General features: G+C 41.5%; 1 long non-coding RNA gene across 1 annotated transcript; it reads right to left on the reverse strand.

Annotated features, from left to right (window-relative positions):
* Positions 1-421: 421 nt before the first annotated feature.
* LOC149751627 (uncharacterized) lies at positions 422-7,011 on the reverse strand. Its single transcript, XR_016397892.1, has 3 exons — positions 6,309-7,011; positions 5,504-5,619; positions 422-1,702 (listed from the first exon to the last, which is right to left on the reverse strand). It is a non-coding gene; the product is annotated as an uncharacterized LOC149751627 (long non-coding RNA).
* Positions 7,012-9,563: the final 2,552 nt, after the last annotated feature.

Raw genomic sequence — 9,563 nt, forward strand, 5'->3', positions numbered from 1 at the left:
ACTAAGATATGTACCCATTTTCGTAGGGAGTCACGATTGCACTTAGCATGTGCAACAAGCCTTTAAACCCCTAGGTTACCCTAGTGGACGAGTGTTGTCTCGTGAGGGTTTGTAGTGAAGTTACCCACAAACTTCATTAGTCAGGGTTTTCTAATGTTTACTCAAAATTTGAACAAGTATTATTGTATGAACTTAGAATTGCAAGGACAATAAAGACTTATTGCTATCATATTTAAGCAAACTCTAACTCAAGTTCCATTACTCCCCATCTATCTACTAACAAGTTAAGAATGTAGAGAGGTGCAAGATAGTATCATATAAATGAGTGGCTTTCACTTACTTCCAACATGATTACTCCAATTTTCAAGACTTTCTATAGTTAAATGACAATAAACACCCCAGATATATATATATATATATATATATATATATATATATATATTTCAAACTGGATGCTAAGAAGAATGACTTGTGCAATATCTAGCCTTTTTAAGCTTTCTAGCTGACCCATGTAGCGAGTGTTAGGCCAATGACTCCCGATCCAGATGGCTCAGGGCAGTAGGTGTAGAGACACCCTAACAGGCTTAATAACTCAAATTAACTAGGCTTCAAGGCCAAATTAATCACTTAGAGTTTAATCTCAATCATACTCACCTTTTTACGCGAACACTCGCTGCTTGCCAGGCAAGAGGCCCGATTACTCAGTGAGAAGACTTAAAATAAACTTATTATTTTATTTTATTTTGTCCGTTTTTTTTTTCGTTAGGGTGTTCATCACACATATAACTTTAAATTATCCCGAAGATTAAAAGTATTCATATTAGTTGCAAGTATACATACCCCACTATTCATGTGCTTACGTGTAGGTGCTAAATCATCTTGTATTATGTTAGCAGAAGATAGGTGGGACGAAAACTCAAGCTAGAACTGCTATCATATTTCTTAACTCAAAGCTATTGTCAAAGCAATTCCTAGTTTGTACAGCCAAAAAGATTAGAGTTTGAGTTAAAAATTTGAAATCCCCTTTTTTTTAATTTTTTTTTAAATAGCATAAAAAATTAAAAATATTCTCACCCCCATACCTAAATCTAACATTGTCCTCAATGTTAAAGAAGATTTAAAGCAGTAATAGGACAGAGGAGAAGTTACCTGATATGGATGGGTAAAGTGACAACTGGGGCCAAAAACCTCCAAACCTGCATGTTAGCAATTTATTGAAAATTATTAAATATTTTATTATTATTAGTTTTTTGTATATATATATTTCTATAATATTTACATGTTGGGTTGCCTCCCAAGAGCGCTATGTTTTATGTCTTCAGCCAGACAAAATGTCGATCCCCTTTTTTTCAACCATTATCTAAGAATGGTTTTGGAAGAGTCCGAGGAAGAACAGTCGGCTGATGACGATCTATGCTCATAAGGAGAACAGAACTAGCGAGTGCATGCTCGACCCCTTCCTCGAAATGGGCAAGGTAAGCCTCTAAAGGGTCCTTATTATAGGTTTGATTGAAAGTCTCCTGAACCAGACTTTCAATCATGTCAACTTCATTGATTTCTTTGTCGTCTGGTGGTTGTTTACTACCGGAATGCATTCACTTCGGACATCCAAAATTTGATTTAATCTTCGTGTTTGTTCCTGCTTCTTGATTTGCCTCTCCGGCAACGGCGCCAAAATTCTGTTCGTCCGGTTCCTGTTTACCTAAAATTATGTTAAACAGATCGTTGTTAGAACCGACAAACAAAGTTTAAATTAATTTTACTCTTACCTTTCCTACTCGAAGAATAGTGGTTGTAAGAGGTCGATCCACAGGAAGGCGATTGGAGTTGCTTAAAAATAAAAACGTTCACTCGGATTCAAAAGCAATTTTTGAATAATAAAAGAAAAACATTATGTTGGGGATATGGAATGATTTACTAATTGAAATTAACGGAAAGACAGGTACTTAAATTCGAAAAGCATTTATATATTTAATGGAAAAGAAAAGCTTTGGCATAACTTAAAATGGATGAAGATAAGAAGATTGAAGCGAACACAAATTGCATAAAGGAACATTTAATGTATTGCATAAAAAGCAGAAATTAAACGAAACCTAGAACAAGGATTGCACGAAAGGAAATTGCTTGACTTCATGAAAAGAAAACTAATTACAAAAAGTAAAAAGAAAGATTGGACATGAAGCCTGATGCTTCTTTATTCTGCAAATAAAAAAATAAAATAAAAATAAGAAAATTCCTTTCTCTCCCACGATGGAACATAAACTACTCTTCTTTTTCTTCTTTTTTTTCTTCTTTCCAAGAACAGAACGTCCCCTATTCTTGGCCAAACCGAGCTTTCCCTTGGACCCACCAGCCACCACCACTCCGAGCTCACCTTCCTCCCCCTCTTCCCTGTTCCTGCCTTCTTCCCCTCTTCTTATAACCCTTGGAGACGCGTTGGGGACGAGCTGGCAGCACGGTGATTGCGGAGCGCTGGGATTCCGGGAGAATCACGGGCGGAAGGGATGCTGCAAATGGGATCCGCTGGCTGGAGAAGAAACGGAAGGCTGGCCGCGGGATCGACGGGGAAGAGCCGATCGTGGATGGGTGCTGGATTGGAAACGGAAGGAGGGAGAGGGCGGACGTTGAGGACGTTGATCTGGAAAGGAGGAAACGCGGGATGCTGTCGCGGAAGGAAGGAGGCGCGCGTGGAGGCAGAGGGCGTCAATCCATGGGATTACGGGCTGCATTTGAAATGGGCGGAAGAAATGGCTGGAAAATCTTTCGGGATCCTTGGATGCTTGAGCTCACGGGAGAGGCGGACGCTGGGAGGAGGCGTTGATGAAGCGGAAGGAGGGATCTGCAGGATGAATGCTTCACGGATGGAAGTTGGGAGGAGGCGATCACACGCGGACTCAGTTGGATGCCATTCGAACGGGCATTTGGGATCGATGTGGCGGACGGGTTGGCTGGGCGCTGTGCTTGGATTACGCTGCAGTGGGAGAAGGAAATGAAATCACGGGTCATCTGTTCTGACTGGAGGTCAATTGCAAGTCTTTCAAGTCATGGGTCACCCAGCACCTCATAGTTATGATATGGCCAAATTAGATTTGCCCAAAATTATTTCCCAAAAGCACAAAAGATATAAACCCGACTCGGATCCGAACCCGACTCGGACCCAACCCGATCTTCAACCGGGTCGGATCTGGGAAGGGATCCTTCTGAAGTCAAATTTGTACTCAATGTGCATTTTATCTCTAATTTATGAAAATCTATGTCAAACCCAAATATAATATTAATCCAGTAAATTTATCATTATTGGTTAGCAATAATACTAATTTTAGTGACATGTAGGTCGCACTTTTGTGCTCTCATCGGTATTGTAAGGAGGTACAGATGGAACCAAAGGTTGGTTCATTTGTGATGGACCTATCCTGAAAAAGTTACTCTGAAAATCTGGTGGACCACCTTGATGTTGAATAGGTTCATTTTGCTTGTATGAAAAATTTGGGTGGAACCTATTATCAGGAATGGTAGACTGGGCTGAATGAATTGGGAATGGGCTTCTTGAAGGCACTATATGAATTTAGAGTATTTGCTTGCTCGTCTTTTATGGTGGGCAGATTAGGGCAGCACTCCACTAGATGCTCCGGACTGTTACATAAGACACACAAACTATGTGACTCGTGATCCACTTTCATGATGGGATTTGACTCTTTATATGAACTCGAACTAGCAGAAATAGTGAAAGCATCAAACTTTTTACTTAAATTGTTCACTCCAGTCACCAGATTGGACATGACATTTTTGAGATCTGGGTCTACTTTTATTTCATAATTACCTGGTTTTCTAGATCCGAACTCATCTCTATTTACTTCCTCACCATAGCTACTCCAATTTTGGGCGTTCTTGGCTAAGTCAATAAGAAATTCATAGGCTTGATCCGGGGTTTGGTTCATGAACCTACCTTTGTGCATGGACTCGATCATGTTTCTTTGTGTCGGAAGTAGTCCTTTATAAAAGAAGTGGACCAGATCAGCCTTGTCAAGCCCATGGTGTGGGCATTTGACCAACAAGTCATGGAATCGTTCCCAAGTTTGGAAAAATTCCTCTTCAGATTTTTCTCTAAAAGTTCTTATGGCATCCTTATTTTTTTCTGTTTTAATCATGAGGTAAAATTTTGCCATAAACTTTCTAGATAGTTGTTCCCATGTTGTGGTGGAATTTGGGACCAGAGAATATAGCCATGTCGCGGCTCGATCCTCTAAGGTCATTGGGAACAATCTCAATTTTACACTTTCTTCATCTAAATTTTGATTTTTGAAAGTTTGACAAATTGTCATGAATTTATTTAGATGAATGTAGGGTTGTTCACTTTCAAACCCATGGAATTTGGGTAGTATATTTATTGTCGCAGCCCGAATTTCAAATTGGGCTGCGTTATTTATTGGCAACACTATGCATGTAGGTGGATTAGCGGATGCAGGAGCGAATAATTCATTCAGGGTTCTAATATGATCACCCATTGTAGAGATTGGTGGTTGATCAATAATTTGTTGGATGTGACGATATTTTTTTCCAACCTCTGGGTTAAATGGTGTTAACTTATCCCTTAATGACCTTCTACCATGCATACATTATCCACAATTAATTAGACTCGACTCCTAAACGAAATCCTAAAAGAGAAGAAGAAGGGCTAGACCAAGATGACCACAATCAAACACCACACAACGGATTGGCTCTTTAATCTTGAGATTAAAGAAAGTTTAGTAGCTTTTAATCTAGTTGTACAAAGATTTATCAGGTTAAAAAGTTTCTGAAATTCTCTCCTAGATTAGATAGCTCCTAATCTTCCTTCTAGATTAAGCTTGAGCTTACCAGTTAAGCGATCCAGTAACCAATGACCAGAAAAGTTCCGGAGTGTGTGGTGGTGCCAGAAGGGATACACTAGTACCACAATATCCGTAACAGTTCTCACTGTTGTAAAACTTTCCTAGACATCACCAATTACTAAATTCTCACTTGAGTGGCGTTCAACTGCTTCTTTCTAAGAGCCTAATTGAGCTCGAAAATTCTAAAGCCAACGTCTAATTGATTTTAATTTAATTTAGCTTAGAATATGTATGCAAGGAGGTGATTTTTGGGGTAAGGACAGGTAATGACTTTCCAACCTTATCTTTTTAATAGGTTTTGCCCTTAAATTATTTTATGTAAATGCTTAATACTAAATGCAGCAAATATTCAATGATTTTTTTAAAGTTTATGAAATGTCATTAGGTTGTACTGGTTAAATGAGCAAGCAAAAAAATTTTTCTTTTTTTTTCTTTTTTTTAAATTTCAAATTTCAAATTTTAGAATTCAAATTTTGAATTTAAATTTTTAAATTTTAGAATTTTGGAATTTTTTTTAAAATTTTTAATTTTTTTTCAAAATTTTAAATTTCAAATTTTAAAATTTAATAACTACAAAATTATTAACTAAAAATAATCACAACAAAAAACATAAAAATAAAAAAACTTATTACCGGAGTGCGTTCACTCCGGGCATCCAAAATTCGATTTGATCTTCGTGATCGTTCTTGCTTCACGATTTGCCTCTCCGGCGACGGCGCCAAAATTTTGTTGTCGAATTTCTGTTTACCTGAAAATGCACTAAACATATCGTTGTTAGAACCAACAAACAAAATTTTAAATTAATTATACTCTTACCTTTTCTACTTGAATAATAGTGATCGTAAGAGGTCGATCCACAGGGAGGCGATTGGAGTTGCATAAAGATCAAAATATTCACTCGGATTCAAAACCAATTTTTGAATAATAAGAAAAAAATATTACTTCGGGGACGTTGAATGATTCTCTAGTCAACCAGAGAATGTTTTCTATTTGAAAATAACGAAAAGACAGATACTTGGAATCGAAGTCTAATGCAGAGTAGCGGTCAAACAGTAAAGAAAAATATTTAAATAAGATTTCCAGTACACATTAAATAAATTGCAGAAACTGAAACTTAGAATATAGATTGCATAAAAAGAGATTTATGGATTGCATAAAAGGACAAGTATAAAAATAAAGTGAAGATTGGAAGCCTAATGCTTCCTCCTTCTACAAAATAAAACATAAAAACAAAGGAAGAAAGAAAAAAAATCAGAAAACTCCTCCTATGGCACGCTCGGTGGGCTTTTTTTTTAATATTTCTCTTTCTGTCAAAAACAGAGCATGGCTCTGTTTTCCTTTTTCTTTCAGATCTCCTCCCCTCTTTGGACCAGCCGAGCACTCCACCCTCCCCCCTTAGCCCCTGCCGATGGCCCTCTTTATATGGCCAACTCTCACCTGGTGATGGATCCCCTGGGAGCGCGCTGGTGGGCGGATGCGAATCCGGAAGAGGGGGACGGCTAGATGCTTGGGCTCACGCCTAATCTCACGGGATGCTGGAAGCGTTGATCATGGAAGAGATTTGGTTGCGGCTGGAACGGCTCCGGAAGCTTCATCGACTTCCCTCTTTGGACCACGGAAGGGGCGCTCTGGGAAGGAGGCTAATCCGGAAGAGAGCTGGCTGCGGGATTGCTGGGAGGAATGGGATCCGGATGAAGTCGAAACGGAAGGAGTGGTTGGATGCTGGGCGGATCGCTCCGGACGACTTCCTTCTTTGGACCACGGGAGGAACGGATGTGGGATCGTTGGGATCACGGCATCTTGGGCACTGCGGGATGCTGAAACGGGAGGCTTGATTGCGAACTGGCCGCGGGATGCTGGGAATGGAATGCCCGGAACGGCTGCGGGAGGCTGGGAGGAGGACGTGGATCCGCTAAGAAGGATGGCTTGGAGGTGGCTAGAATGGGGAGGCTGATTTGGAAGCTTGGATGCGGTGAGATGTTATGTCAAGATGGGTTGATATGGAAGGGTGTGGATGCCGATCCATGGAGATGTAGGCGCATGGATTGCACGTGGGAGGACTCCGGAAGGTTGTGATGAACTTGTTCAAATGGACACACGGGATGCTGGATCAAGGGTGCTTCGTGGAAGATAGACGGCTCGGCTTTTCTTTTACCAAACAAGCCCGAGCTCGAGCTCAATACAGAGCTCGGTACCGAGCCCGAGCCCGAGCCCGAGCCCGAGTTCTGTGAAACGAGCCGAGCCCGAGCCTCCCCAAGCTCGGGCTCGGCTCGGCTCGTTAACAGGCCTACTCAATGTGTATTCTATCTCTAATTTATGATAATCCGTGCCAAACACAAATAATATTAATCCAGTGAGTTTATCATTATATGTTAGCAGTAATACTAATTTAAGCAGCGTGTAGATCGCACTTTTGTGCTCTCATCATATGTCAACAAGAATTTTCATGGAATATACGTACCCCCGGCATGCCGTGGTTCATACTCTCGGATGCTACTGCGAAGTTGTTATCGGCCACTGGTGGGGCCAGCTCAGATTTTTATCAGCCACTAACGGGGCCGGGTCAGTCATTCTCGGCCACTGGCAAGGCCGGCTCAGTTGCATTCAATCAGTAACATCTTTGAGCTCATTAATAGTACCTCTTGCAAGTAGTACATCTTGGATGCTAGGGCGAATTCATTAACGGTCACTGGCGGGGCCAACTCAGTTTTGTATCAGCCACTGGCGAGGCCGGCTTAGTCATTCTCGGCCACTGGCAAGGCCGACTCAGTTGCATTCAGCCCATCGCATCAAGAGCCCATAGTACCTCTCGCAAGCAGTACACATAGCAAGATGCAATTTACCATAATAATTTGCATGCATGATTAATTTAAAATCAGTATAAACATGATGCATGCTTAACCGTAAATTATGAAATTGGCATTTTACTTGCTTTTCATAATATGCCATACATGAAGTATGTATATGAATAATACCTCGAAAAATCTTAATAAACATGATGCTTGCATGATTCATATTAAGATTAAAGAACAAGCTACTTGCATACATGATTCAACAAGATGAGGACAAATAATTTATACTTGTTAATTCATGTAAGAAGGCATAAACATAACATGATCTATTAAAGATTAAGGCAAGTTACTTACTTTTCATAACATATCATACATGAAGCATATACCTAAATAATACTTAGGAAATATTAATAAACATGACATGATCCATAATAGGATTAGGACGGGTTACTTACAAAAATTCGTTATCCAACTCCTTAAGTCCAGGTGACATATCTTTGATCCCTAAAACCACATTATAAAAATTATATTATCCTCTATTTATTATAGAATGTAGTTCATTTTACCATGGACTTGCTTGGATCCCATCCAAGAATCTTAGCCCAACTCAATTCACCTAATTTGAAGCCTTTGGGGTTCAGTTAAAGCAAATTTGGGTCCATATGGTTTAATTGGGCTTTTAATAAAAGGGTTGGGCCTGATTTATGATTAAGTCCAACCTTTTCTAGCCAATTTGGCCTTCTGCCAATCTAATGGGACTTAATCTGGGCCTAATTGAAAATTAATTGGGCCTGCTGAGAATAACATGGCATGAATAGGGTTCGGATCCAGCTCAATTAAGCTTAATTGGGTTCGGGTTTAATCCAATTTGCTTAATTGGGTTTGTTCAGGCTCAGTTAGGTTCAGATCTGACGCTATTTGGGCTTAATTTAACCCATTTAATTCAATTGGGCTTAGTTCAACCTTTTTATTGGGTTTACCAAACCCATTTTAAGTTATTTGGGCCTAACGGGTTTCGGATCCGAACCCATTAGGCCAGCCCGCTTAAGGGCCTTCTCGTTTCTTCCAGAGGCTTCGACCTCTTCTCGTCTCCCGTGCCGATCTCTCTCCTCCGATCTCTCCCTTTCTCTCATTGCCACCGAAACCCTCGCCAATCCGGCCGAAACCCCCGGCCTCCTCCTCCGCTGGCCCCCGTCCTCTTTGCTCACCACCTTCCGGCTCCTCTCTTTCCTTTCGCAGGTGACCGGGGAGGCGAGGCTCCCTTGATCCACCGGCCGAGGCGGAGCTTCCCCTCAGGGCAGCGGCGGATGGAAGGCCGGCCCTTCCTCTTCTCCGAAGTAATGCCGGAGAAGAGGAAGAGAGCCAGGAGGTGGCGCCGGGGTCGGATCTCCTCTGGGAGGTCCTCATCTGCTCCGACCACGGCGAGGTAAGGCTGCCGTCCGAGGATGAAGCCTCAAGGGTCCGATAAGCCTTCTTCCACAGAGGGGTTTCTCCACCCTTTTTCTTACTTAAAACCTTTTTCATAGTGGCCCTTACCTTGCTTTGGCCGGTTGCAGTCGGGCAGTACCACCTCAGCAAGCTCCCTCCTTCCTCTCCTAGGGCTGCAGGGTTTCTTTAGCCTCCAGCTCCAAGGTCTGGCTCTCTGGTGCAGTATTCTAGAGGGTTAGAGGTTAAGAGGGTATAGCAAGTCTTAGATTAAGGAGCTGAGGGTTTAAATAATATTGTTAGTGAAATGACCCCTTGGAGAGGTGGCATCCTATCCTTCACCATTGCTCCGGGAGCCACCAGTTGCCCCCCTCCTCAGGCCAGCTCAGTTCTCCTTTAACCGAGGGTGAAGAGGTGGCGGGCTCCCGTTTTTGCATGGTTAAGGCCTTCTCTCTGATAGCCAGCTGGGGTCCTA

This window comes from Phoenix dactylifera, chromosome 11 (assembly GCF_051530095.1).
Source record: "Phoenix dactylifera cultivar Ajwa chromosome 11, Ajwa_hap1_PhDact_Kaust_v1.1, whole genome shotgun sequence".
Taxonomy (NCBI): domain Eukaryota; kingdom Viridiplantae; phylum Streptophyta; class Magnoliopsida; order Arecales; family Arecaceae; genus Phoenix; species Phoenix dactylifera.